The sequence below is a fragment of the Narcine bancroftii genome, chromosome 3, assembly GCF_036971445.1.
Source record: "Narcine bancroftii isolate sNarBan1 chromosome 3, sNarBan1.hap1, whole genome shotgun sequence".
Lineage (NCBI taxonomy): Eukaryota > Metazoa > Chordata > Chondrichthyes > Torpediniformes > Narcinidae > Narcine > Narcine bancroftii.
In genome coordinates this window covers 261,683,629-261,711,312 of record NC_091471.1, presented here as the reverse complement: position 1 = coordinate 261,711,312, position 27,684 = coordinate 261,683,629, and the positions used below count along the sequence as shown (strand labels likewise).

General features: G+C 44.9%; 2 protein-coding genes across 10 annotated transcripts in view; both read right to left on the bottom strand.

Annotated features, from left to right (window-relative positions):
- Positions 1 to 4,289, bottom strand: part of LOC138758638 (3',5'-cyclic-AMP phosphodiesterase 4C-like) — a 230,259-nt gene extending 225,970 nt beyond the window's left edge. For 5 of the 7 annotated variants that reach the window (XM_069927893.1, XM_069927891.1, XM_069927892.1 and 2 more), the window contains exon 1: positions 2,379 to 2,613. The gene's annotated coding sequence lies outside the window, so the exon portion shown is untranslated. Of the gene's footprint in view, positions 1 to 2,378; positions 2,616 to 4,269 lie in introns of those variants that run through there. The other 2 variants (XM_069927895.1, XM_069927899.1) reach the window with 2 other exon arrangements.
- Positions 4,290 to 25,224: 20,935 nt separating this feature from the next.
- The window catches only part of mpv17l2 (MPV17 mitochondrial inner membrane protein like 2), a 67,179-nt gene continuing 64,719 nt past the window's right edge, over positions 25,225 to 27,684 (bottom strand). For 2 of the 3 annotated variants that reach the window (XR_011354365.1, XR_011354364.1), the window contains one exon: positions 25,225 to 26,343. The gene's annotated coding sequence lies outside the window, so the exon portion shown is untranslated. Of the gene's footprint in view, positions 26,344 to 26,603; positions 27,642 to 27,684 lie in introns of those variants that run through there. The other variant, XR_011354363.1, reaches the window with a different exon arrangement.

Here is a 27,684-nt window from a genome sequence, read left to right as displayed (position 1 = left end):
GCATCTTTCTCTTAAGTTCTTATTATGTTGAAGGAAATGCTGGAAATTGATGCACAATTTAGGGGGGGGGGGGGGAACAAAGGAACTGGAAGCCATTCACCTCCAATAAAGTCTAATGTGTTATTCAGTTTATAACACATCTTCCCATCTTGGTTTACAAGCCTTGTCTGAACAAAACCATCCAACAATTTGGTTTCCAATGGGCACCCAAGTTCAGAGTTTTTATTTTGCAGAGAATTCCAGATCCTATCATTACCTTCTGTGTGAAACTCTTGGTTTAAGGTTCTAGACACTTCCCCAAAACTCATAGAAATCGCTCATTCCCTGGCCAACCAAACATCTCCATTGACAAGAATTAGATCAATTCTTCATCTCTTAAACTCTGGAGTTTAAAATCCCAGGATTGCGTTACCCAAGCACATAACATAAAGAATGGGAACACGAGTCAGCCATCCAACCCTTCGGTAAATCTCTTGATTTCCTTCCTATCTAAAAAAATCTATCAACCTTGCTTTGTAATTCACTTAATGACATAGTGACGTTGGGTGGTGATTTCAGATTCACAAGTCTCTGGGTGAAAAAGAAATTCTTCTTATTTGAGTCCTAACTATCTTACTCATTATTCTGGGATTGTGGCCCTGATTCTAAATAAATCCTCAACCAGGGAAAATATTCTCTCTGCCACCAATTTGTTGATCCCTGTAGTATTCCCCATTCATTCCGCTAAACACTGAAGTATGCTGTCCCAGTCTAATCAATTCCTCATGTGGTAGAGAATTTTCATGATTGTACATAGGGATGCTACCTAATGCAAGTTTTAAAAAATTAATTAACATAATTCAGAGGAGATTCTTGCAGGTCCAGAGGCATAGGAGGGACAATTTTACAAATTCAAACCTAACATTTACATAAACGGGCAGCAAATTTGCAAAAATGTAGCATATATTACTTAAACTATGTAACTTTTTTTCTCAAGGGAGTACAACTTGGATTTCTGCATTCCATCTTGCCATTCCCAAACATATATCTGATTTCCTAGTAACTGCAATACATTTCCTTGCCACCTCTAATGCAAATTTAACAAAGTCCAATTGATAGCTTGATCACTTTAATTTAGATCTTGTTCCTTCTATATTTTCCGCCCAATTTACACCCAATTAACCTACACCCCCAGTACATTTCAAACGGTACATTTCCGGCAAAGGAATCCAAGAGTTCATATCTAGGACTATCATCGTGAGCAGGTTGAGAGATGTAAATTGGCAATTGGAACAGAGGGAGCACAGAGATGAGGGAAGATCACAGATATTGCATAGATTTTAAAAAGTAGAGAGAGGGTTGAGAGCAGAGGTGAAAATTGATAGGTGGTGAAGAGCGAGTGTTTACAGAACATCAATTATTTTTGCTAATGTAACTTATCAGAATCAGGCATAGCATAGATTTTTTTAATGTAGAGAAAGAGTTGAGAGCAGGGCTGAAAACCAGAGATAGGCAAGAGTGAGTGTTTATGGAATATCAAATATTTCTGCTAAGTTAGCATTATTAGCTACTCCATTGCTCTCATCCCTTTGTCCCACTCAGCTCCCTTTGGGAGAAACGTGTTTCTAAGTTCCAGCATAGAGGTTCTCCTTATGGCTCACAGCCTTCTCCCCCCTCTTCCCTATGTCCCGGTCTCACCCTCACAATGGAGTACAAACCTGTCCGGGAGCCTTTCAACGGGGTGTATCTGGCCAGAGACGAGTAAAAGAGGCCAGTCATAGTGTTGATGAAGAGCTGTTAACGCCTGCCAGTGACAGAATCCTCACCACTTTAGGAGAGGGATGGGGTATGGAGTGGTCTTTCTTGCTCTCTCCCCCCCTCACCCCAACAATCATTAGGTGTTGTGTGTGGATGAAGGAAAATTGTTTAAATTGAAGAGAAACATTCCTTCCCCCAAAACCCAGTTTCTATCAGAGTAGATCACAGATTCATTTTGAATCTACTGCGCAGGCCATTTGGCCTCTCTACACTAGCCTACACTGTCCCTTCTCCCTCCTGTGTTAATCCGGCATCCCTTTCCAACCCTCTGCTCTTCACCACATCCCCTCTCTGTGGGCATGAGCCCCCCCCTCCCATTCCCCACCCCCACCCTGATTGGAAAAAAAAGTTTCTGACTGCGTCTACATTTTTTACCACTCGCAAATCTTGCCCCCCCCCACATGGAAATATCTTCTCCACACCCACTTTATCGGACCCATCCTTCCAACGTCCGTCTGTCTGCCCCCCTCCCACCCCCCGAATTCCCCACTGCAAACCCCTGAGATCAGAACTCCATACTTCTCGCATGAGTTGCACCCGGTTACTTTTTGTTGAAACTTCCATGCATATGATATGTTTACCTGTGAGCCGAGTCTGGTCAGGTGCTAAGGAATCACGCTTGAGCTGTGGGACGGGACCCTCGCCTGCCTCCGCGCTCTCACCGACCTGCTCAGGGCTGACAACCTTCTACCAGCCGCCAGACCTGAATGTGTGTGCAGAACATATCCGATTCTGCAAATAGTCGAAAAACCCTGATGTTTATCAGCTCGTTCAACCTCACCCACATTAACTCGTTCGACGCGCCAAGTAGCAATGAGTTTGTTACAGTCAAGGGCAACAATGGTTACAAGGGAAGCGCCAAGGTGCTTCCGGGAAAAGTTGGGGAGTTTCACTCGCAGGCTTTGCTGAGGGGAAGGGGTTTTTTTTAATGGAAGAGGCGGCGGGGTATGGAAGGGGGTGGCAGAGATTACATTCGGAGAGGGGAGGGGTGGTGCAGACAGGCGATTAAACCTCGTGTCAGTCCCCCTGCTGGATTCATCAAGCCCCCCGACCCTGAACAATGATGGACAACTCCTCTCCGGTGACCCCGTTGGGACGCACCAAAAATGCTGGAGGGACTTAGCGGGTCAAGCAGCGTCCATGGAAGGCAATCGATAAGTGGTCGTTTCGAACCGGACTCTCAATTCCCCCCCCCCCCCCCCCCGTCTCGGCGGCAGGTTCAAACTCGCATTGTAACACAGATCTGAAAGAAAGTTCTTGCTTTCTTTTAAAACAAAATTCTTCGCTATAAAGACCTTTGAGCCAGTAACGTTGCAAAGTAGGAAATGCAGTAGCCGTTTGAGCTCATGAACCGTAACTGCAATAACCAGACACGGTTAAAAGAAGTAAAACAAGAGTTTGCAGACACTGTGGTTGAAGTAAAAACACAGCGCTGGAGAAACTCAGCAGGTCAAACAGTGTCCTTTATAGAGCAAAGACAAAGATGCCTAACAGGCTTGAGCCCTTCATCAAGGGATGAGCAAAATGTAGACAGGCGCCCGAACAAAATAGCAGGAGAGCACGGTTTACAAAGGCATGGGGTAAGAGGTGGAGAAGGGAGGGAGGGCACACCAGCAAGTGGTGGGTGGTGTGAATGGAGGTGGAGAGCTGGAGGAAAGGAGACCAGAAGGGATGGAGAACAGAAAGTAGGCTAGTGGGAAACCAGAGATGTTAATCCGGTTGGAGAAGGCCCAGATGGATGTTTAAGAGGTAACATCACAGCAAGAACTACCTGCACGTCACAACAGTGGCTCTGGGATTATTGTCGCCGTTTAAGGACAGCCCAGCTTTCAGTGAAATGACAGGAGGCATGTATTTTTAACTGGATAATTTATACACCAATAATTTTTCAAAATTGCAGATGCTGAAAATATGGAAGATATAGAACGTGCTGCAAAAACAATGATGGTCAAGGATAAAAACAGGAAGTACTGGAAATACTGGTCAGGTCGGAGTGCAGAGAATAAAAGAGAACGTTTCAGGTAGATGATATGTTGTTTCTCTCCCCTCAGATGCTGTGTGACCTGCTGACTCTTTCCAGCAGTTTCTGCTTTATTTCTGTTTTCCAACACCACAGGATTTTGCTTTTCCAGTTCCTTTGGGATCTACTTCCATTGCCCTATCAGGTAGTGCGATCCAGAGGGGACAATTGCACTTCCATTGCCCTATCAGGTAGTGCGATCCAGAGGGGACAATTGCACTTCCATTGCCCTATCAGGTAGTGCGATCCAGAGGGGACAATTGCACTTCCATTGCCCTATCAGGTAGTGCGATCCAGAGGGGACAATTGCACTTCCATTGCCCTATCAGGTAGTGCGATCCAGAGGGGACAATTGCACTTCCACTGCTGTAAAATTAAAACAAGAAAGTCAGCCAGTAACCAAGCTTGAAGCAGTAGCAAAACTCTGCAAACTCTCTTTGTAGGATGCCTACCCTGTAGAGCTTGTCGAAAGAACCAAAGACTTGTTGATCCAAACCAAGGCTTTCATTAGCAAAAGACAGGAGCTCTTCACAGGTGGCCGACCAGTCCGGAATGATCCGACCTGGCTAGGGACACAACCCTTTAAGGCCCAGACAGTAGGCGTGGCTTAGCTCTCAGCCAATCGCTGTAAGCACAGTCGAGATACTGTAACTATATACACTACATACATTGGTGATAGATCTGTACTATCACATACCCTGAGGCGGTTCTCCTTTGCTTTCCGAAGAGAGTTCTGTGGGATTCTCTCTCGCTACTCCCCATCAGTAATCCCTGCTGCTCTCGAGCTGCATGTACTCACCCAGACTTTCACAGCTGTGTTCTGGTGTGCCCTCCCTCCCTTATCCACCTTTTACCTCCTGCCTTTGGGACCGCACTCTTCCCCCTTCCCACTATCATTTTTTTTCGGACATCTGCTGACAGGTTTTCATACCTTGATGAAGCCCGAAATGCTGGTTATGTATGTCTACCTTTGCTATACCAAGTACACTGTTTGACCTGCTGGGTTTCTCCAGCGCTGTGTTTTCACATTTACACTTCACCTGCTTTCGGATTCCCTTGCCAATAATCATGCCCTCTGGTTACCTATGTTAGTGTCTTCTTATTAACTTAATCAAAACCCTTCATCTTAGAGTGAGAAAGGATAGCCAGAATTATTGGGATATGTACCTTGCATCTTGGCACTTCCTTGTAACCATTTGATATGGGCACGGGCAGCAATAACGTGCATAAATAGGTTATCGGCTTGGAAGGGAAAGACAAGGTCTGATTATCTGAACGGTGAGTGATTAGGAATGAAGGGTGTGCTTTGAGACCTGGCTGTTTCTGCACTAGTCAATTAAATTAAGCACGAAGCTGCAGCAGACAATTAAGAAAGCAATTTGTTTGTTGATTTTCTTAGTGATCATAATTGGGTATATCTAACTGCAATTGTGCATTTGTGGTCTTATATGATCTTGCACCAGACTGAATAAAGCAAAAAGTTCACCAGGATGGCAGGACAGATATATGAAGAGAAATTAGGGCAATGGACAGATATGATGGGCAAATTTTATTAAGGGCCCAATACATCAGCAGGTTCTCTTCTATTAATCTCCTACTCCTAATATCTATGTTTCATGACTTTGAATGCTTCTGTTTATTCCTATTAACTTTTTCTGCTTTAGGATCACCCTGGTTTCATGGCATTAGTGCTTCTCAACCTTTTTCTTTCCACTCACATCCCACTTTAAGTGTTCCCTGTGCCATTGGTGCACATTTGTTCAAAAGAAAAAGTTTGAACAACACCGTTTTAATCGTACATCATTGACTCATTATGTGCACGGTTTCACAACTCCAAAGGAAATGGGCCAATGACAATTTTTCTCAAGCAAAATATTTCAGTAACAATTGGGTCTGGAGCAGTGGTTCTCAATCTTCCCTTCCCACTCACATCCCACCTGAAGCAATCTCTTACTAATCACAGGGCACATGGCATAGGGATTACTTAAAGTGGTATGTAAGTGGAAAGAAAAAGATTGGGAACCTCTGCATTAAAGGCACAATATCTGAGAAATTCTTCACTCTGAACATACTTCATGTTACATGATCCTGATCATGTCAGCCATTGAGTTAATCTTCAACCAATCAAAGTTGCTGATGGACCAAAGAATATCATGGGGATTGGGGTGTATGTGCAAGAGAGAGAGTGACAGCAAAAATACATGAGCAGAAAAATCAAGTCAAGTTTATTGTCATCTGATTGTACAAGTACAACCCAATGAAACAGCGTTCTCTGGTCCTTGGTGCAAAACATGCTGACACACAACCAAATATAACACACATACCGACAAACAATGCATATGCAAAACAAGAATTTCATCTATACAACCTAATTAAATAAATATTACTTTGTACAATATGAGAGTCTCGGAGTGTGAGCATTTCCTTTGGTCACTCATCATTCTCACTGTCCGTGGGAAGAAGCTGTTCCTCAGCTTGGTGGTGCTGGCTCTGATCCTCCTGTATCTCTTCCCCAATGGGAGCAGCTGAAAGATACAGTGTGCAGGATGGAAGGGGTCTTTAATGATTTTGCGCACCTTCTTCGGAGAAAAAATATAGAAAAATAAAGCAGGGAGAAAACTACGCCCCCCCCCCCCCCCCAGTACAGTACCAAGAAAAGTATAGTTGTATTATCTTTTATGAGAGATTAAAACAAGGCCCTATCTGTTCCCATGGTGTTTCAGAATAAGCCCATGGACACTTTTTCGATGAAGACCAGGTAAGATCTCCCTGCCGTCCTGGTTCCAGTATGCACCTTCAAGTAACATCATTAAAAAGGAGATGATCTGCTCAATATCATTTTATTATTAGTAGAAGCTTGCTACTTACAAATCAGCTGCTAGTCTTTCCCACGCCACATTGGTGTGTCAGGGAGCGGTGAAAGGTGCCAGGGAAATGCAAGCATCTTTTTCTTTCTTGTATTCCTGTTTTTGATTGGTTGCATCACTGCAGCAGTCTCCTTGTTACTTGTGTTTAAGATACTGATTATATCCAAGTGGTTATCTCATAATGGTCATAACGACAGCATGAGCCAGGCACAGTTTGTTTATATTTTAGCACTTTAATGGGTTCTCTTTTATCAGCAGCTGTGCTCAATCTCTGTGAATTTGGATTGGTAAGAGCTGTTATGGACACCCTCATTCTTGTTTATTGGAGTAAAAACACACAACGCTGGAGAAACTTAGCAGGTCAAACAGCGTCTTTATGTAGTAAAGGTAAAAATACCTAACGGACGTTTGGGGCTTGAGCCCTTCATCACAGTATGGAAAAATGTCAGTAGGTGTCCGAACAAAAGAGTTTGGGGGAGGGGAGGTGTGGTCACAGAGATAGGTGGAGAAGGGAGGGAGGGGAGAGTAGCGATCAAGGGGAGGAGGAATTGCTAGGGAGAGAACTGGAAATGTGAAGGGAAGGGGGGGGAGGGAACTGGAATAGTCGATGGCTGGACAGTGCCCAGACAGAAAATCAGGTGTTGTTCCTCCAATTTGCAAATGGTCTTGGTGGGACAGTACATAAGGCCATGGACAGACATGTGAGCAGGGGAGCGTGACACAGAAGTGAAATGGTTGGCTACTGGGAGGTGTCTGGTGCAGACAGAGCAAAGGTGCTCAATCTCCCAATCTGCACCAGTCTCTCCGATGTAGAGGAGGCCACAAAGGGAAGCATTAAATCAGTCCTGCGGATACACAAGTGTTGCTTCACTTGAAAAGCTTGATTGGGGTTCTGTACCATGGTGAGGGGGGAGGTATTGTACCTCCTGCAGCCACAGGGGAAGGTGCTGGGGTGGGGAAGGATGAGTGCACGAGGGAGTCATAGAGGGAGCAGTCCCTACAGAAGGCAGAGGGGGGAGGAGAGGGGAAGCAGTGGCGTAGCTAGGAGAAGTGCAAGGGAGTCACCGCTCCACCTGAGCACATTTGTTCAAAAGAGGCGCCTGTTTTTGAACTGTGAGACCACGGCATTTGAGGCAGATGCCATGGTCTCACAGTTCAAGAGCAGGCACCACTGATCTGCCCTACCATCTCCTTGTGTGTTCTCCCTACTCTTTGGACTATTAGCTGGTGTGGATCACAAACCACACATGCGTGAATCACCGTGAAGATGAGGTGCAAAAGAGAATTCGAGATTTATGTTCAAACAATAAATTGGAGGGAGAGCCTGAGAGGCAAAGCTGTGAGTAAAATATTTGTTTTATTTAAAAACTGAATCGCAACTTGTGTCCCACAATTCAGGTAGGCTGAGCTTCCAAAGCTTGACTCTGAACCTTCCTGAGTGTGGCCTCCCGTGTGCATTTGCGGAAGTAGGCCGAGGATGTTTGTTAACTTGGTACCATGCCATTAGACTTCAGGCTCAAGGAATCATCCCAAACACTCCTGCAGAAAGATTGCTTTGCCCTGTATGATAAATCATTCAATGTAAGATGATGTCAGAATTTCCCATGATCAACGTAATAAACACACAGGTGTGTGGCCATTTTCTTTTGTGGGAACTTGATCTGCACAGATTGTCTACCACACTTCCACCATCAGTTCAGCTCCCGCACTCTACAGAAACATCAAAGGTTGTTCATCAGCTCGAATGAGTTGAGAGAGGTATAAAAGAAGTCATTCATTGTTTCTTTCAAAGAAGGGTAGAGGAGGGGGAAGAGGACTGTCTAGAGGAGGGGAGAGGAGGGAGTGATGGAAGGGGAGAGAGAGGAGAGGAAGGGGAGGGAGGGAAGGGGAGAGGAGGGCAGTGGCAGGGAGGGGGAGGAGGGCGTGGAGTCTTTGTGCGCTGGTTGCAAAATCCGTGTGGATGTACACACGCACACTGCCATGGTTGTGGTGCTTTTTTTTAATGTACTCTCGGTCCCCTTAATGTCAAAACCTGGATACATAAGTGAGGGAAGATGTGTCTGGTAGTGGGATCCAGTTGTAAATGTCGGAAATTCCAAAGGATAATGTGTTGGATGCGGAGGATGGTGGGGTGGTAGGTGAGGATAAGGGGGTCTCTATGTTTGCTGTATCTGAGGGCAGAGGGGGCCAGGGCAGATGAGCGGGAAAGGGAAGAGATTCAGGTGAGGCCTGAGTTGATGGTGGTGGAGGGGAAGCCATGTTTGTGGAAGAAGGCAGACTTTGGGAAAGATCTGGAAGGCCTCATCTTGGGAACAGAGAAATTGAGAGAAGGGAATAGAATCCTTGCAGGGGACAGGGTGTGAGGAAGTGTAGTCAAGGTAGTTGTAGGAGTTAGTGAGCTTGTAGAAAATTTGTCTCTGGAGATGGAGACAGAGAGATCCAGGAAGGGGAGGGTGTGGTCAGAGATGGAGCAGGTGAGTTTGAGATTGGGATGGAAGTTGGCCACAAAGTGGATGAAGTTGACGCTCATCGCCATTTATTGGAGTCTCTGTCTTGGCGTTTCAAACTTACATACAAATTGCAATCCAAGAAATAAAAAGAATTCATTGTGGATTAAATGTGTCACTATGCAAAGGGAAGAATAGGCAAACTGGCAGATGAGCACATTACCTGGCTGCTTCATCGTTCGTCTGACAAAGAAATTAGAACAGAACAACAAACAGGACCAGGAAAACTCCACAGTTCCAACCAATCTAGCCTGGAAGTTATTGTCAATTCAATCTATTAGGCTGCTCTTCCCGATATCCTCCAAACCTAATAGATTACCCTCTGCTTGTAGCTCCACTCCACTGGTCCAATGTCCATTCACATCCCCCAATCTACCTTCTGCCAAGACTCAGTCACACGAGGACACATCCCTGAAGCACCTCGGACTCATAAGAGACTGGAGATGCAAGAAACGATCTGCTGGAAGAACTCAGCAAATCGAGCAGCAGCTGGGGGTGGGGGAAAGGGATGTCTCCACCTTCACCCTCCCTTGGCTCCTCTTGCTCTCTTCACCCTTTATTAATTTTCACTCTGCGCCCTCTTTGTCAATCTTCTACTCCTATCTCCTAATGCCCATCTGTCCATCAACCTCCATGGTTCACCAATCTCCTACTGGCCCTTATCTCACCCGACCCACCCTTTCCTCCTGAACCTGACAACCTCCCCTCTTCACAATCAGAATTGAGAGAGGGTTTTAATCTCTCAAAAATTCCTTTTCCCACATGGATGCCTGCTGATGAGCTGATTTGCTCCAGTAGATTGTCCCAGAAACACATCGATCTGCCTCCTCCCCATACCTCTCACTCCGAATAGATACGTTTCCCAAATATCACCAGTTTCTCTCACATCCCTCAATCTTACCATCCAATCTTCTTCCTCAACTCCATTAACCCACTTCTCCCCATATTATTTTTTATTTTAGTTTTTTTAAATTTTAATTTTAATTTAGAAAAGACTTAGGCAGCAGAGTTGGCGTAACGGATTGCGCAACGCCTTTACAACGCCAGTGATCGGGACCAGACCTGGGTTCAAATGCCGCGCTGTCTGCCAGGAGTTTGTACGCTCTCCCCTGTCTGCGTGGGTTTTCTCCGGGGGCTCCGGTTTCCTCCCACTCTTCAAAAACGTACCGGGGTGTAGGTTAATGGGGTATAAATTGGGCAGCATGGACTCATAGGGCCGAATCAGCCTGTTACAGCGCAGTATGTCTAATTTTAAAAAAAATGAAGATACAGCATGGTAACAAGCCCTGTGCCAAACAAATTAACTGACAAACCCCATATGTTTATTTTGGAGGGTGGGAGGAAACCACAGCACCCTGAGGAAACACATGCAGACACGGGGCAAGCATACAAACTCCTTACAGACAGCACCAGATTAGAACCTAGGCCACTGGCTCTGTAATAGCATTGCTCTATCTATCATGTTAACACTACCTACCTTCTCCCTCAGTCCCAGGTATCCCTTGTATCAGTGAAGTTTGTTAATTTGTCACATTATACACCTTGTACAGAAAGAAGGATTCTTCAAGCAGTTGAATGGCTATCTGTAACATTCATAGAGCCATGTAATGAGCAGAGTGATTTACGGAGTATAGAGTCTGAATGAAAAGGAAGATCAATTAGATCCAAACAAGAACAGCATAATAGCACTGTTATGGGTTTCATTCAGTAGACTGATGGCTGCAGGGAAAAATAAACTTTCTTTAAGCCTGTTGGTACATCCTTGAGCCTTCTTTCTGATGGGAGGAGGGAGAATAGAGTGTGTCCAGGGCATGATGGGAAACGATTCTCCTGAGTGCCAGCTGACAGGGTGGAGTGAGGAGCAGAGTAGGGAATTGGGTTTGGAGCGGCAGAGAATTGGAGCAGGCAAGGTGTTCACACTACAGGAGGGCATCAGTCCAGGGAGGAGGATTACTCTGGGACAATCATTGTTGACTCTGCTGTTCTGACCTGTGGAAAGGGGAAAGGAAGGGAGCACGTCAAGTACAACATTTGGGCTGTGGATGAGAAAATAGAAACATAAGCCCAAAGCTGTTACACTAACTCACTGCTGTTTTTCCAAGAATTCAACATTGGGTATCATTTCAAAGGGGGTGCTTTCTCCCAAGGTCAAACATCTAAGATTTAGATTCCTTAAACTTCAGGGTTAGTGACAAACTGCAGTAACAAGGGAACGCGGCACTGTATTTCACTGTATACAACACTCCCTCATTGCTGCCCCTTGCAGGGGTGGCCAACTTTTTCATTTTAAATTTAGATATACAGCACGGTAACAGGCCATTTCGGCCCATAAGTACATACCAGGGGGGTAGGTTAATTGGGCAACACAAACTCATGGGCCAAAATAGCCTGTTACTATGCTGTATGTCTAAATTAAAAATGAAAAGGTTGGGCACCCCTGCAAGGGGCAGCCAACAAGGGAGTGCCACCCAGAATCGAGGAAGTCCCACACCGATAGAAGGGCGGCAATGATGGAGCAGTGTTCTGTTCTTTCTTTGGCTTGGCTTCGCGGACGAAGATTTATGGAGGGGGTAAAAGTCCACGTCAGCTGCAGGCTCGATTGTGGCTGACAAGTCCGACGCGGGACAGGCAGACACGGTTGCAGCGGTTGCAGGGGAAAATTGGTGGGTTGGGGTTGGGTGTTGAGTTTTTCCTCCTTTGTCTTTTGTCAGTGAGGTGGGCTCTGCGGTCTTCTTCAAAGGAGGTTCCTGCCCGCCGAACTGTGAGCGCCAAGATGCACGGTTTGAGGCGATATCAGCCCACTGGCGGTGGTCAATGTGGCAGGCACCAAAAGATTTCTTTAGGCAGTCCTTGTACCTCTTCTTTGGTGCACCTCTGTCTCGGTGGCCAGTGGAGAGCTCGCCATAGAACACGATCTTGGGAAGGCGATGGTCCTCCATTCTGGAGACGTGACCCACCCAGCGCAGCTGGATCTTCAGCAGCGTGGACTCGATGCTGTCGGCCTCTGCCATCTCGAGTACTTCGATGTTAGGGATGAAGTCGCTCCAATGAATTTTGAGGATGGAGCGGAGACAACGCTGGTGGAAGCGTTCTAGGAGCCGTAGGTGATGCCGGTAGAGGACCCATGATTCGGAGCCGAACAGGAGTGTTCTGTTAGAATGGTACCAATGACATAGTTGGAAGGACCTTCATTCAAATTATGTTGTCAAAATAATCCCCCATTTTTTCCTCAAGTTTACACAGAACAATCCCATGACTATTGCTTTCAAGATGGCCACAGGACCTCTTCCCCTATGTTCCATCATCTAACCTTCGGTCATTATCAATGAGGAGATTATTGGGTCTTTATCACTTTGTTGTGGGATCTTGGTTTGAACACATCAATTGCTGCTTTTTGTGACATTATAACAATGATAAGGAGTTAAATACTAAAGCATTTTGAGACATGCTGATGCGCTGAAACATATTGAAGAAATGCAAGATTTTTTTTGGTTGTTTAAAATGTTTTTGAAGTACTTCAAGGAGAACAAGAAGGGGGAATCCAAGCATGAATAGAATAGATCATATCTTAACTACTTCCGCCAAGTGTCAGATCATTTGTCTGTAGTACATAGAACCTTTCTCCCTCTCTTTCTGACTAGAAAAGAATCTCTCTCTCACTCACTCACAATGTAAAATGTTCAAGCCGCATTCCACACACTTCTATGCCAAAATCAACCTGATATCTCCAATGTCGTGGTGAGGGGGGTGTGGTGGGGGGGGGAGGGGGGGACTGAGCAAGCTTTTCATGCTCAGAGGCAGCAACGGAGTGTTGCAAGGTTAGTATAAAACCCATCACTGTTAGAAATTCATTACCACTTTTGGGAATGCAGAACTGTTTTAGTGGCAGTACAGAGAGTGTCTCACGCTGTTGAAGGTGTGGTACTGAGTGGGGGGGGGGGGCTCTTCAATGTCAGAGGCAGTACTGAGAGAGAGCCACAACATGGAGAGAGAAACAATTAATATTTCAGCTTGATGACCATTCATTGTTACATGTTTTTTTGAGCCAGTCATTTGACTACAGACCTTCTCATGCCTGGATACTGTTCCTGCTCAGACCAGTGCCAGCTGTACCGTCTGCACACATTCCCAAGACCTGTTCACCATTTGGGGACTCACTCTAAGAGATGGGACTTTGCATTGGGCAGATGGTGCACAGGGAATGACCCACCCTTGAGCCACCCACCCCACCAAGGGCCACCGAATGTGTGTCTTTTACTGGTGTGGGACAAAGTTGGCTGGCGATCATTACTTCCCCAACACAGGAACATCAAGATCCATGGAGCTGGACAGTTTCTGCTCAGAGTCTCTGTTTTCAGTGTCAGTAGGAATCAATAGCATTCAAGTTGTTGGCTCTGTTGATGCATTTGTCGGCCAAGCGTCCAAACACCATTCAGTGCTGCCATCACTGCTGCCAGAGCCTGTAGATGAGTTATCCTGTGAACGAAGGAAACTCACTCTCTCCAGGTTCTTTGGCTTGGCTTCGTGGATGAAGATTTATGGAGGGGTAATGTCCACGTCAGCTGCAGGCTCGTTTGTGGCTGACAAGTCCGATGCGGGACAGGTAGACACGGTTTCAGAGGTTGCAAGGGAAAATTGGTTGGTTGGGGTTGGGTGTTGGGTTATTCCTCCTTTGTCTTTTGTCAGTGAGGTGGGCTCTGCGGTCTTCTTCAAAGGAGGTTGCTGCCCCGCCAAGATGCACGGTTTGAGGCGATATCAGCCCACTGGCAGTGGTCAATGTGGCAGGCACCAAGAGATTTCTTTAGGCAGTCCTTGTACCTCTTCTTTGGTGCACCTCTGACACGATGGCCAGTGGAGAGCTCGCCATATAACACGATCTTGGGAAGGCGATGGTCCTCCATTCTGGAGACATGACCTACCCAGCGCAGTTGGATCTTCAGCAGCGTGGATTCGATGCTGTTGGCCTCTGCCATCTCGAGTACTTTGATGTTAGGGATGAAGTCGCTCCAATGAATGTTGAGGACGGAGCGGAGACAACGCTGGTGGAAGCGTTCTAGGAGCCGTAGGTGATGCCGGTAGAGGACCCATGATTCGGAGCCGAACAAGAGTGTGGGTATGACAATGGCTCTGTATACGCTAATCTTTGTGAGGTTTTTCAGTTGGTTGTTTTTCCAGACTCTTTTGTGTAGTCTTCCAAAGGTGCTATTTGCCTTGGCGAGTCTGTTGTCTATCTCGTTGTTGATCCTTGCATCCGATGAAATGGTGCAGCCGACATAGGTAAACTGGTTGGCCGTTTTGAGTTTTGTGTGCCCGATGGAGATGTGGGGGGGCTGGTAGTCATTGTGGGGAGCTGGCTGATGGAGGACCTCAGTTTTCTTCAGGCTGACTTCCAGGCCAAACATTTTGGCAGTTTCTGCAAAACAGGTTGTCAAGCGCTGAAGAGCTGGCTCTGAATGGGCAACTAAAGCGGCATCGTCTGCAAAGAGTAGTTCACGGACAAGTTGCTCTTGCGTCTTGGTGTGAGCTTGCAGGCGCCTCAGATTGAAGAGACTGCCATCCGTGCGGTACCGGATGTAAACAGCATCTTCATTGTTCAGGTCTTTCATGTCTTGTTTCAGCATCATGCTGAAGAAGATTGAAAAGAGGGTTGGTGCGAGAACGCAGCCTTGCTTCACGCCATTGTTAATGGAAAAGGGTTCAGAGAGCTCATTGCTGTATCTGACCTGACCTTTTTGGTTTTCGTGCAGTTGGATAACCATGTTGAGGAACTTTGAGGGGCATCCGAGGCGCTCTAGTATTTGCCAAAGCCCTTTCCTGCTCACGGTGTCGAAGGCTTTGGTGAGGTCAACAAAGGTGATGTAGAGTCCTTTGTTTTGTTCTCTGCACTTTTCTTGGAGCTGTCTGAGGGCAAAGACCATGTCAGTAGTTCCTCTGTTTGCACGAAAGCCGCACTGTGATTCTGGGAGAACATTCTCGGCGACACTAGGTATTATTCTATTTAGGAGAATCCTAGTGAAGATTTTGCAAAAATATCGCATCCATATGGGTCCAGTTGAAAGTCATTGAACCTGCTTGCAGCATCATTGATGTGTTCAGAATAGATTTGACAGGATCAAAAAGACTCAAAGCTTGGCATGTGTTATGAACAAACAGTGGACTTTATTTACACACAGGGGAAATCACAAAAAATGGCACACACTGGCACAGCATACAAAGAAACAAGGGTTTAACTTCTTCAGCACCCATCATTCACAGACACGGTATACCCAGATAAGCGGGTTTAGCTTCTTCAGTACCGAGCTTTGATTGGCAGGTGAGGAGACTTCCAACAAAGCTCCAGCTGGAGACGACACATTACCCTCCACAATCCGCACTCCCACAAGGTTCCAGACAGAGAGGCCACATGACTCTTCATAATCCACACTACAGAAGTTTTCCTTATAAATTTAATTTCATTCAAAAACAGGCATTCATAGTTCCAAATTCAAGGCAAATAAATAGCATTCCCTGTTGACTAGTTGGAAACCTCTGTGGATATGATACCCAGATCCTTTGACAATAGCAGGACCTTCTGCCCTTCAAATTTGTTCTGTAACAAAATTAGATCATGGCTGATCTACAACCTCATGCAACTGATACTGCATTCACCAGCTCAAACACTTATTCTTTCCATTGCCTGGTGCACCGTGGCTTCATTCTGACTGCGCCAGTGTCATTCTGGCAAATCTGTGGTGCATTTCCCTCCTATACAAGATGTGGTGCCCGGAACCAACCACATGGGAATAGTGACGGGTTCCCACCAAGTCCAAGGTACCAAGAATCATAACGCAGACCATGTGAATTGAAAGAATCAATCTTCAACCAACCAGTTTGTTAGGAAATGGAATGCAGATTAGCCTCTTGCTTAAAATATGTGTCCTTTTCTCCATCGCTACAAAGCAAAATTTGACTTTTAATGCCTTGAAGTTTAAGAGCTCTAGTTTAGCGTTTCCTTTGCACTGTATTTCCATCCCTGGAGATCTGCTAAGCGAAGAGATTTCTATGTGAAAGATTGTTATCTTGTGTTTAATTAATCTACGCTTCTTAACAGCTGAGTATCTTCAGATTTTTCCGAGATTTCTGGTGTCTGTAGCATTTTCGCCCTATCTTGTGGTCAGATGTCCAAATACCGGCCATTTAACAGACGGTGTGCAATGCCTGAAGAGCAGACGGTGATTTATTACACAAGCAAAACGTCTGATCAGCTATTTATATACTGACTGTTGTGTGGAGTTTTTTTTTAAATCACTGAGCCTGGATAGTTAATCCTGAATTTCAAACATCTGTTTATTCTCATTCACTAATCTTGGACGTCAAACCAGAAATTTCAAGGTGTTATTCAAACAGAACTCGGTGGTGAAATAAAACTAAACACTTCTTGTTCCTTCATACTTTCCTCCAACACTTGATCTGTTTCTTTTTACTGACAAGCAAGGACTTTCAATATATCCAGATGGAATTAAATGTAACAAAACAATCTTTTCCTTTCAGTTGAAGGCCTTATATTTAAAGGAAAAGATTGCTCTGTTACATTTAAGTTACGTTTACTTCAGTTGAAGTAAATCTTGGTGCTGGAGAATAGACAATGTATTGTTGAAGCTGTTCTGGGATTGGATTGGACATGAACATGTTTTCAGACTGGACAATTCCCATTGGTTTTGCACTGGGAAGATATAGCAATGTCCCACTTTACTGGGTTCTTTTAAGAGAGCATGGGAAACCCTTTAAAATTCTACTATTGGTGTTGGCACAGGAGGTGGATTGTTCCGAAGGAGGTCAAGTGTAGAAAATCATAAATTTGGTTTTATGTCATCAGTCATAAAATACTGGAACCACTCAGAAATGACGAAGGTGATCAATCTGAAATGTTATAGACAATTGACAATAGATGCTGGAGTAGGCCAATTGGCCCGTCGAGCCAGCACCGCCATTTATCGGATCATGGCTGATCTTTCTCTTTCAATAACTAATCCCAGCCTTATCCCCATAACCCTCAACTCCCCTGCCCACAAGAACCTTATCCAACTTTCTTAAATCTATCCAGCGAATCCGCCCCCACTACCCTCTGTGGCGATGCATTCCACAGATCCACAACTCTCTGGATAAATAATTTCTGTGTTAAATGGCCTTTCCTGTATTCTTAAACTATGCCCTCTAGTCCTAGTCTCTCCCATCATTGGGAACATGTGCTCATATTTCACCCTGTCAAGCCCTTTGATAATCCTAAATACCTCAATCATGTCTCCCCTCATCCTTCTAAAGTCCATCGCATATAATCCCAGTCTTTCTACAATTTACAACCTAAAGCCAAGTTTCCCCTCCCTTCATCCCCTCAACCTCCTCCCCCTTCCCCCAAAACTCTCCACCACACTGACTCCTACCCTTCTCCTTGCTTGATCTCAGAGACAGAACACTCTGTCCTCAGTGGAGGCATCACCTTTGTCCCCCTTCGCCCACACCTTAATGAGTTCCATGCGTGTCATGCTGCCAAACTCTTCTTCCGTTGTCTCCGCCTCTATGCCCACTTTCATTGCTAGGGTTCTCCATCCATCCACTCAAGACCCCTTCTCCCGCTTTAAGCCTTCTTCCTCCTCTTGGACACCTCGGTCTGGACGGCTTCCCACTCTGGATCTTTGTATTTCCACCCTCTCCTCAACTAACCCAACCTCTCCTATCAAACCCGCAGACAAGGGTGGTGCTGTTGTGGCTGGCACACACACCTCCTCCCCCCATCCAAGAATATGAGTAGCCACCATCTCTAGTACTATTTCTAACCTCATCACCTCTGGTCATCTGCCTCCCACAGCTTCCAGCCTCTGTGTCCCATCCCCACACTGCCCTGTTCTACCTCCTACCCAAGAGACACAAATCCAATAATCCAGGTAGACTTATTGTTTCCACATGCCCCTGCCCACTGAACTAGTATCATCTTTTGACTCCATCTTGACTCCATATTTTCTCCCCTCATCCAATCCCTCCCTACCTACATTCGCGATCTCACATCCCCTCCACCTCTTCAATGACTTCCAATTCCCTGAAGTGGACTGCCTCATTTTCACTATGGACATTAAATTTCTTTACCCCTCCATCCCCCATACAGAAGGTCTCAAACCCCTTAGTTTCTTTCTTGACAGGAGACATAACCTGACCCACCCTCCACCACTACCCTCCTCTGCCTGGCAGAACTTGTTCTCACCCTTTATAACTTCTCCTTTCAATCATCCCACTTTCTCCAAATCAAAGGAGTAGCCATGGGTACCCGCAGAGGTCCCAGCTGCACCTGCCTGTTTGGGGCTTGTAGACCAATCCATGCTGCAAGCAGACACAGGCAAGGCCCCTCAACTCTGCTTCTGCTACATTGATGACTACAGTGGGGCTATCTTATGGACCTGTGATGAGCTCGTCAACTTTTCGCACTTTGCTGATAACTTTCACTCAGTCCTCAAATTCACCTGGTCCATCTCTGGCAACACTCTCCCCTTTTTTGATCTCTCTGCATCCCTTCTCCTTGCTTGATCTCAGAGACAGAACACTCTGTCCTCAGTGGAGGCATCACCTTTGTCCCCCTTCGCCCACACCTTAATGAGAGACAAGTTTTCTATAGACATTTTTTACAAGCCCACTAACTCCCACCCAGTCCCCTGCAAAGATTCTTTTCTCTTCTCTCAATCCCTCCCCCTCCATCATACCTTTTCCCATGATAAGGTCTTTCAGTCCAGATCATCTGAAATGTCAAGATCATGTGACAAAATGCATGCTCGGAACGAAGAATTTTTCAGATATTGTTCCTCCAATGCAGTGGTTCCCAACCTTTTTCTTTCCCCTCATGTCCCACTTTAAGTAATCCCTATGCCATAAGTGCCCTGTGATTAGTAAGGGATTGATTAAAGTGGTGTGTGAGCAGGAATAGAAGGTTGAGAATCACTGCTCTAAATCCGATTGTTACTGAAATATTTTGTTTGAGAAAATTGTCATTGGCCCATTCCATTTGGAGTTCTGAAACTGTGCACTTAACGAGTCAATTAGGTACGATTAAAACAGTGGTTTTCAAACCTTTTTCTTTCCATTCACATAGCACTTTAAGCAATCCCTTATGATCACAGAGCACCTATAGCATAGGAAATACTTAAAGTGGTATGTGAGTGGAAAGAAAAAGGTTGACAACCATGGTTCTAGAGGGTGCTCAGGGCAAGAAGGGCTCCCAAAGGGCCCTGAAGGTTTCCTGATCCTATCAGACCTTTGGATCTGGACCTCGGGTTGCCAATGGTTTGAACCAGAGACTGTGTGGCTGCAGAAGCTGCAGGAGCGCTGGAGGGGAATCCATGGTCACTCAGTGTCTCTGATGGGACTCTCTTTTGTTTCTCTTTCTCCTATTGTTATGAGTGCCGGGCAATACTTATGGACTCTTTGTTTACCTTATGGCAGTCAAAAGTTGATGTGTATCACATGCATTACATTTTTAATGTATTATTATGTGACAATAAAAATTAACCTTTGGATATTTAAATTTGAACTGCCTGGAGTTAGAGGCACTGGTAAAGCTGAGGTGAGTAGTGTTGGATGGGTTAACATCCATTACTGGATGGTGGCAACAGGCTTGTTTGTGACTGGGTTTTGCAGACAGTGAGGTGTGCTGATTTGGGGTCCAAATCTATACGTTTCTAACGTTTATCCTCGAAAAATATGCCAAGGCACTTTCTGCAAGTGTGATAACCTGGCACTTATCCACATAAGATACTGCAAAAGTCATCTGAGCTTGATCAAAGAGTCTGAGAATACTAAGGCAAAACTGTCTTGATGCAAGTTGTGATGAATCAGTCTCATTTAGAAAGTTATGTTCCTTCTGCAAATACAGCGGTGCATTAACTCCACTCTTAAAATGTGGGAGGGAAGGATCCTGAATTAGAGTCTAAAGTCATGACATTGTCAAGGCTTCAACAATCCTTGTTAACTAATTCCAACACGAACTCAAATCCATTGATCTTTTTCATCTGCCTACCGTATTCCCCACAGCCCCCACAACTCCAAACCACTGCCACTTGCGAAGCTAATGGACCTGCAGGGCAAGATATATGTGAAGCTGCGCAGACCCTGAACTAAGTGCTCAGACTCTACTATAAGTTTCTGATACCACCTGATCAACCCCATGACCAGTTTTCTAGCCAAATCATTCTTCTTTAATCAGCGTAACTGCATAACAGAAACAGCACTGAGATAAAGGAGGTTTTTTTCCCCAACTAAAGTTTTTTTAAGAGGCAAGTATTTCTCCAGAAATTCAGAGAATATTCAAAATATGGCTCTTAGATTTTTATTTAATCTTAATGGCCAATAGAACCATGGCATAACATTTTACCTGGAAGGTAGCTCTTTTGCGTACAGTTATTAACCAGTACTGGGCTGTCTTGGGCCTGGATTACGTTGTAATCCCGAAAACTGGATACAGATGTAATGAAAGTTTATGAGGATACAGTGGAGGCGCCCTAAGAGCGCAAGAAACTGAGGTGTGATGAGCTTTCAACGTGGCTGGAAGGCAAGGGTCCGGCTGGTTGAAGTAGGCCACAGAGGGTTGTGGCCACATCGACATCAAGGCTACACCAGGAGTTGGGAGTGCGAGGAAAGATGCACCGATAAGCGGTCAAAGATCTCTCCAGAGCTGCTGAAAAGGGTAGTCAGCAGCTCTGGATGAGGAGAAAGGATTCCACCTGGGCTCCCAAGTGAGCGAATGGCATCTAAGGGGGTGAGCCCGGGATGCCGGGATTCGTTGCTGAACCCTCCGGAGGTGTCGCGGGTCTATCAGCGAAACACTGAGGAAGGAGGATGCCCACTTGATCATCTAGAAGATGCCATCCCACAGAGTTGAGGCAGCAAGTCTCTGAAGTGCAATAAGGGATATTAACACCTAGTCCTACATAGCATACATGTTGTATACATCAACTCAATGTACCAATACACCAAAAATTATTACCTGCTGCAGCCAAACAGATACATAAAATGCACCAACTGCAATCAAATAAATAAAACTACTACAATTTGCCAAGACAGAAAGAGATCATTAATTGAAAGGATAAATAATAAATATTTAGTCACAGCTCATGCAAGAAAGAAAAGTGGCATTTCCCAGTGAGGTTATTTCTTAAAATGACAATAAATTCTGATTCTGAGTTCACATATCTCCTGGAGCCAGCACATTGAGGCCATCATTAAGAAGGCAAACCAATGCCTCGATTTCTAAGAGGCCTGAAAAAATGTGGCATGTCCTTGAAATCTCTATCGAACTCCTACATGTGTACCAGCGTTGGCACCAGAACGAATGTTAGTGGGGAGGTATTAGCGTGTTAGAGGGGGACGCAGTGCAATGCTGAAAAACTCACTCAGCGGAGGGGGGGTGCAATGCCCGGAGATGTGCCCCCCCCCCCCCCCCAGCATTGACCCTGAGGTGTACTGTGGAAAGTATGCTGACGGGTTGCTCACTTAGAGTAGGGTAGTATGGGGAGGTTTAAGAGTCCGATAACTTTGGATAAAAACTGGGGTTTTTTTTGAACATTTTATTTAATTTCACAAAGCATTAAAAAATACTTTTACATAAATTTCTTATTCAAAAATAATTTAAAAAGTAATATAGAGATTTAAAAATTTTTTCCCCCAACAACCCAAAAGGAAACAAAAAAGTAAACATCTGGACAGTATTTATAAAAACTTACTAAGACTATCAAATAAAATCTAACATATCTTAATTTTAGAAGTCAGAAGGTTCCAGATAAGTGATTACAACTTAATTCCTACAGTTTGTAAGTGTGACTCCCTTATTTTTTCAAAAATTTCAAATGGTCTTTCAAGTGGTATCTAATTCCCTGTATCAGTCTGGCTGTCTCCCCATTCCCAAATACAGATCTGATTTCCAAGTTACTGCCACACATTTTCTGGCTACCACTAGGGCTATTTTAACAAATTCTTTTTGATATTTATTTAATTTCCATTTCAATTCTGTGTCAAAAATATTTCCAAGTTAAAAAAATATTTGGATCTTGAGGAAACAACTTTTGTAACTCTTTCCAAAAATAAACTCTGTCCAAGAGACTCTTAATTTTGAACATTCCCATGTAGAATGTAAAAAAAGTACCTATTTCTTTATTGCATCTAAAACATTTATCTGAAGAATAAGAATTTAATCCATTTAATTTCTGTGGATTAAGGTATAGTTGATGTAAAAAATTCTGTACCAGACATTAATTGTATTAGTCATACTATCCCGACAAAGTTCTAACCAAGTTTCCTCTTGAATATTTATTTTTAAATCTTTCTCCCATCTTTGTCTTGACATGATACAAACTATTCTTGAACCTGCAGGTGCTCAACTTCTGCCTCTGACCAAGGTGATGGAGGTCCTTCATGATGCTGGCTGCCTTCTTGAGGCAGCCCATGATGGACTTGGCTAGGCCTGCCTCTTTCTGCAGCCTTCCGCATTCAAGTTTCCAAACCAGTCAGCGTACTTTCCACAGTAGTAAATCACGAAAATCTGTAGACAGCATGGTTGAAGTTCGGAGAGACTGTCACATATTAGGAGATGGCTTTGCTGAGCGCCTCTTCTCCATCCGCAACAATAGCAAGCTCCCTGTAGCCAACCATTTTGATTCTGTGTCAAACTCCCAGACTCGCATGTCTGTTCAATGGCCTTGTGTACTATCCCATCCTGACTACAAGCAGATTGGAGGCACACCACCTAATTTTCTGCCTGAACACCCTCCAGCCAGATGGCATTAACATCGACTTCTCTGCTTTCTGGTAAACCTACTCACCTTTTCTGCCCCTCCCCCTTTCCTGTCTTTCCAGTTCTTCCCTCCCTTCCCCCTTACCCACCCAGCCATCTCTCCTTCCTTTCTCCACCTATCATCTCCTGCATTTGCCCCCCCCCCCAACACCTTTTTGTTTGGATGCCTGCCAGCATTTTCTCATACCTTAATGAAGGGCTCAAGCCTGAAATGTTGGTTATGTATTTTTACCTAAAGGACATAAAGGACACTGACCCACTGAGTTCCTCCAGCCTTTTGTGCTTTTACTTTCCACAGTACATCTGTAGGATTTCAATAGCGATTTCAAGGACATGCCACATTTTCTCAGGTCTCTTAGAAAATAGAGGCATTGGTTTGCCTTCTTAACGATGGACGCATTGTTCTGGCTCCAGGAGAGGCCCTCTGATACGTGAACTCAGAATCAGAATTTATTGTCATGAACAATGGTCACAAAATTCATTGTTTTGCAGCACCGTCATTATGCATTAGAGACACAAGAATCGCTAAAAATTACATTTCTGTAAATAAACGATTTTAAAAATTAAATTAGTGCAAAAGTTAAAAAGTGAGGTGGTGCCCGCGGTTCATTGTCTATTCAGAAATCTGAGGTGGAGGGGAAGATGTTTTTTGTACCATTGGGTATTTTCCCCTTCAGGCTCCTGTACCTTTTTCCCATTGGTTGCAAGCCTGGGTGGTGAGGATCCTTGAGCATAGTGGCTGCTTTCTTAAGACACGTCCTCAATGGAGTGAAGACTGATGGCCGTGATGGTGCTGGCCAAGTTCACAACTCTCTATAACCTTTTCCTGTCCTGCACATTGGCAGCTCCATACCAGTGATACAACCAGTCAGAATGCTCTCCATGGTACACCTGTAGAAACTTGCAAGTATCTTCGTTGACGTATCAGGTCTCCTCGAACTCCTAACAAAGTGGCGAGCCTTCTTCATGAGTGCATCGATATAAAGGCCCCAGGATAGCTCTTCAGAGAGGTTGACACCCAGGAACTTGAAGTTCTTTACCCTTTTGACCTCTCGATGAAGACTGGGTTGTGTTCTCCTGATTTTCCCCCTCCTGAAGTCCACAATAAATTTCCTAGTTTTGCTCACGTTCAGCACAGGGTTGTTGTCGTGACACCACTCGACTAGCCGATGCTTCCTCATTCTGCCGACGACCGTGATGTTATTGGCAAATTTGTGGGTGTCATTTAAGTTGTGCCTCGCTACATGGTCACAGGTGTAGTGAGTAGAGCAGTAGGATAAGTGTGCATTGAGGTGTGCCTGGTCAATGAGGAGGAGACTTTGCTAAATGATCCATGTCGACGGTGGTCAGAAACTTGAAGGGATTAACTCTCAATCGGCGTTCTGTCAATGTCGACAGGTGTGTGGTTCCTTCGCACAGTATGGTTTTGCTGATATTGAAAGACTGTTTTTCCAGCATCTCACAACCAGATTCTTGATCTCCACTCTATAATCTGACTCATCATTTCCTGTTGATGCCAACAGCCACAGTGGTGTCGTCAGCAAATTTGGATTTCATTGGACCAAACTGCCAGAGGAAGTGGTAGAGGTCTATACAGTTATGACATTTAAAAGATACTTGGACAGGTAGGTACATGATAGGAGCTAGAAGAATAGGAGCCAAGTGAACAAAAGAAAGACTAGCTCAGATGGGAAACTTGGGTGAGTCTCACTCTACGACTCTGAAATGTCTCCACTTCAAGTCAACTCGCTTAATCTTTCTTAAGAGATTAACATTATTTCTTTGTGGTGGGACAAGCAAGGTTGAAATGGGACCCAAAAAGACTAGGATGAAATGGGGGTGGATTTTGGCACTAATTCTAAAACTGCTAACTACACTATTACTGAAATGAACCTAAGCTGACCCAAAACTGGCCACTCAGACCAGAGATACTTCTAGGATGGCTCAGAAGGGTTTTGGTTAATGGTCCGTTTCTCTCGTGCATCTTCCCGAGTGCCAGCACTGGGGAAAAACAAGCAAAGAGGTTTCTCTGACCCAAAGCGAAAAGACTGCCCTGGTGGTCCTGAGAATGGCTGGAGCATCCCCAAGGAAGGGTTGGGAGCTTGTCTGCTTCTCCAGCACAAACCTCGATATATTTGGAATTCTGAGATTAATAGCTTCACACAAAGTGAGGAGGGGAAAGGATTAAAATCCAGACTTTATGGTTTGGTAACAATTGTCCCTTGTTTTATTTTAAAAATCTCAGCATCAGTATATGTAAATCAAACTGTTAATCGTTACATTGGTTTATGTTTGTAGAATTCAACAGCTGATCGGATTATATATATATCACTGACAGAATCCATTGCAAAACAATCAACTGTAAGATGTGATCCAAACCAAACTTTCATTCCAGACAACCTTTCCAGTAAAACGGTTAAACTCACTGCTTTCCCACATCACAATTCACGAGAGACTTCGAAATGGCTTTCTGAAATATGTACTTTCTCTAACTGGAAACACAGAAGATGATTATTTTCAAACTATTTTAAAGAAAAGTCAAATGTTGATGTGGGATTTTAAATAAAGAAACAAATGGAGAGGGGACCAATGTGGAAGTGAACGAATGATCAGCACAATGAGAATAGGGGAATCTCTGAAGCATCAGACCCCCATTAATCAGAACAAGGAAACTGTACTGTAACCTCCCATTGGCAGGTCTCTGTGTCACACTGGGACCAGTTGATGGCTGAAAGTTGGTGCTATTTATTCAGCGATGATGACCATTTTTGGGCCTTCCTGTGCACAGGCATTCTTAGCCTGACATGTGTTATTGCACATCCATCACCCCCCACGAGCTTCAAGGCAGCCACTAAAGAGGGCGGCCGCATCGACGACATTAACCTTATGAAATGCTTTGAGCATCTATTGATGGAATGCATCAAAGCATACCTCCCATTTCCATTTACCTGCAACCTATTCCATTGACAATGCTATAGCCTTGCCCCACCACCACCTACCTTGTCTTGACCCATTGGGAGAACTATGCCTCATACACTAGGCTGCTGTTCATCGGCTCGGCATTTAATATCCCAGACGCTGGTGGAGAAGTTGTTTTTGCTGGAACTCAACAACCCTTTCTGTCATGGGATTTTTGACTTCCTAACGGAAAGACCGCAGTCTGTTCAGGTCGGCAGCAGAACATCAAGCACCATCACTCTGAACACTGACGCACCTCAGGGCTGAGTGTTCGGTCCACTCCCATTCATGCTACTGATCCACGACTGCAATGCCAGATCGAGCTCCAACAGTGTCAAGTTTGCAGTTGCCATGATAGTCGTTGGCCTCATCAGCAACGACGACGAACTGAAATACAGAGGTGGAAAGTCTCGGGAAATAGTGCAGGAATAACAATCTGAGTCTCAATGTGAACAAGACAAAGGAGATGATTGTTGACTTCAGGCAGGCCAGGGCCAACCACCCTCCACTACACATTAATGCCTGAGTCCACTTAAGAAGTGACCCATCCTGGACACGCATCTCCTCACTTGTCATGAAGGTGCAACAGGAACTGCACTTCCTTAGAAGACTGAGGCAGGCAAGGTTACCGGCCACCATTCTATCAACTTTCTACAGGAGCTCCATCAAGAATGTCCTTGCCAGCTGAATCACAATGCAGTGTGTCAATGGTTTTCAAACTGCCCCCCTAAACTCAAATTCCACCTTAAGCAATCCCCATGCCATAAGTGCTCTGTGATCAGTAAGGGATTGCTTAATGTGGTATACAAATGGGAAGGGAAGGTTCAGAACCACTGCTCTAGACCTGATTGTAACTGAAATATTTCGCTTGAGAAAAATTGTCACTGGCCCATTTCCTTTGGAGTGATGAATCCGTGCACATGACGAGTCAATGAGGTACAATTAAAACAGTGGTTTTCAAACTTTTTCTTTCCACCCACATACCACCTTAAGCAATCCCTTACTAATCACAGAGCACCTATGGCATAGGGATTGCTTAAAATGGAATGTGAGCTGGGGATCACCCAGTTTGAAAACCAGTACATAGAGCATTGGATTGAAGGTCAATCCTCAGGATCATAAAAACGGTAGAGAGGATCACCCCTTCCATGAGATTTACCAGGATCATTGTTTAAAGAGAGCTCACACAATCAGGAAGGACCCCTACCACCCTGTAGTATGGAAGGTCATGTGATCCCTCTGGCAGGAACCTGGTCTGAAACCACCCCATCAGTCAATCAAGGGCAAGACCACCCACAGTGAGCACATACCGTACCAATGACTCCTTTGAAGGAATACACATCTTGCTACTGGGCCCTTTAATCACCCGTCTTATTTTGAGCAGACCTCATGCAGCCCCTGCTAGCCTGCTGGGGGTATAAACTCCAACGCAGAGAGCGACTGGGTCTCTTTTTCCCTGAGGATGAACTGAAGCTCCACTCCAGGTCACAAGGCAGATAACACTAGAGAGACGATTACAAGGTCTGTGCCCATAATGAGTGGGAGGACTTATTATGATGCGCACGTATGACTCAATCATAGAACCATAGAAAATTACAGCAAAGAAATAACTCATTTGGTCCTTCTCGTCTGTGCTGAACCATTTTTTTTGCCTAGTCCCACTGTCCTGCACCCAATCTTTAGACCTCCATATCTCTCCCGTTTCATTGTCCTGCACCCAATCTTTAG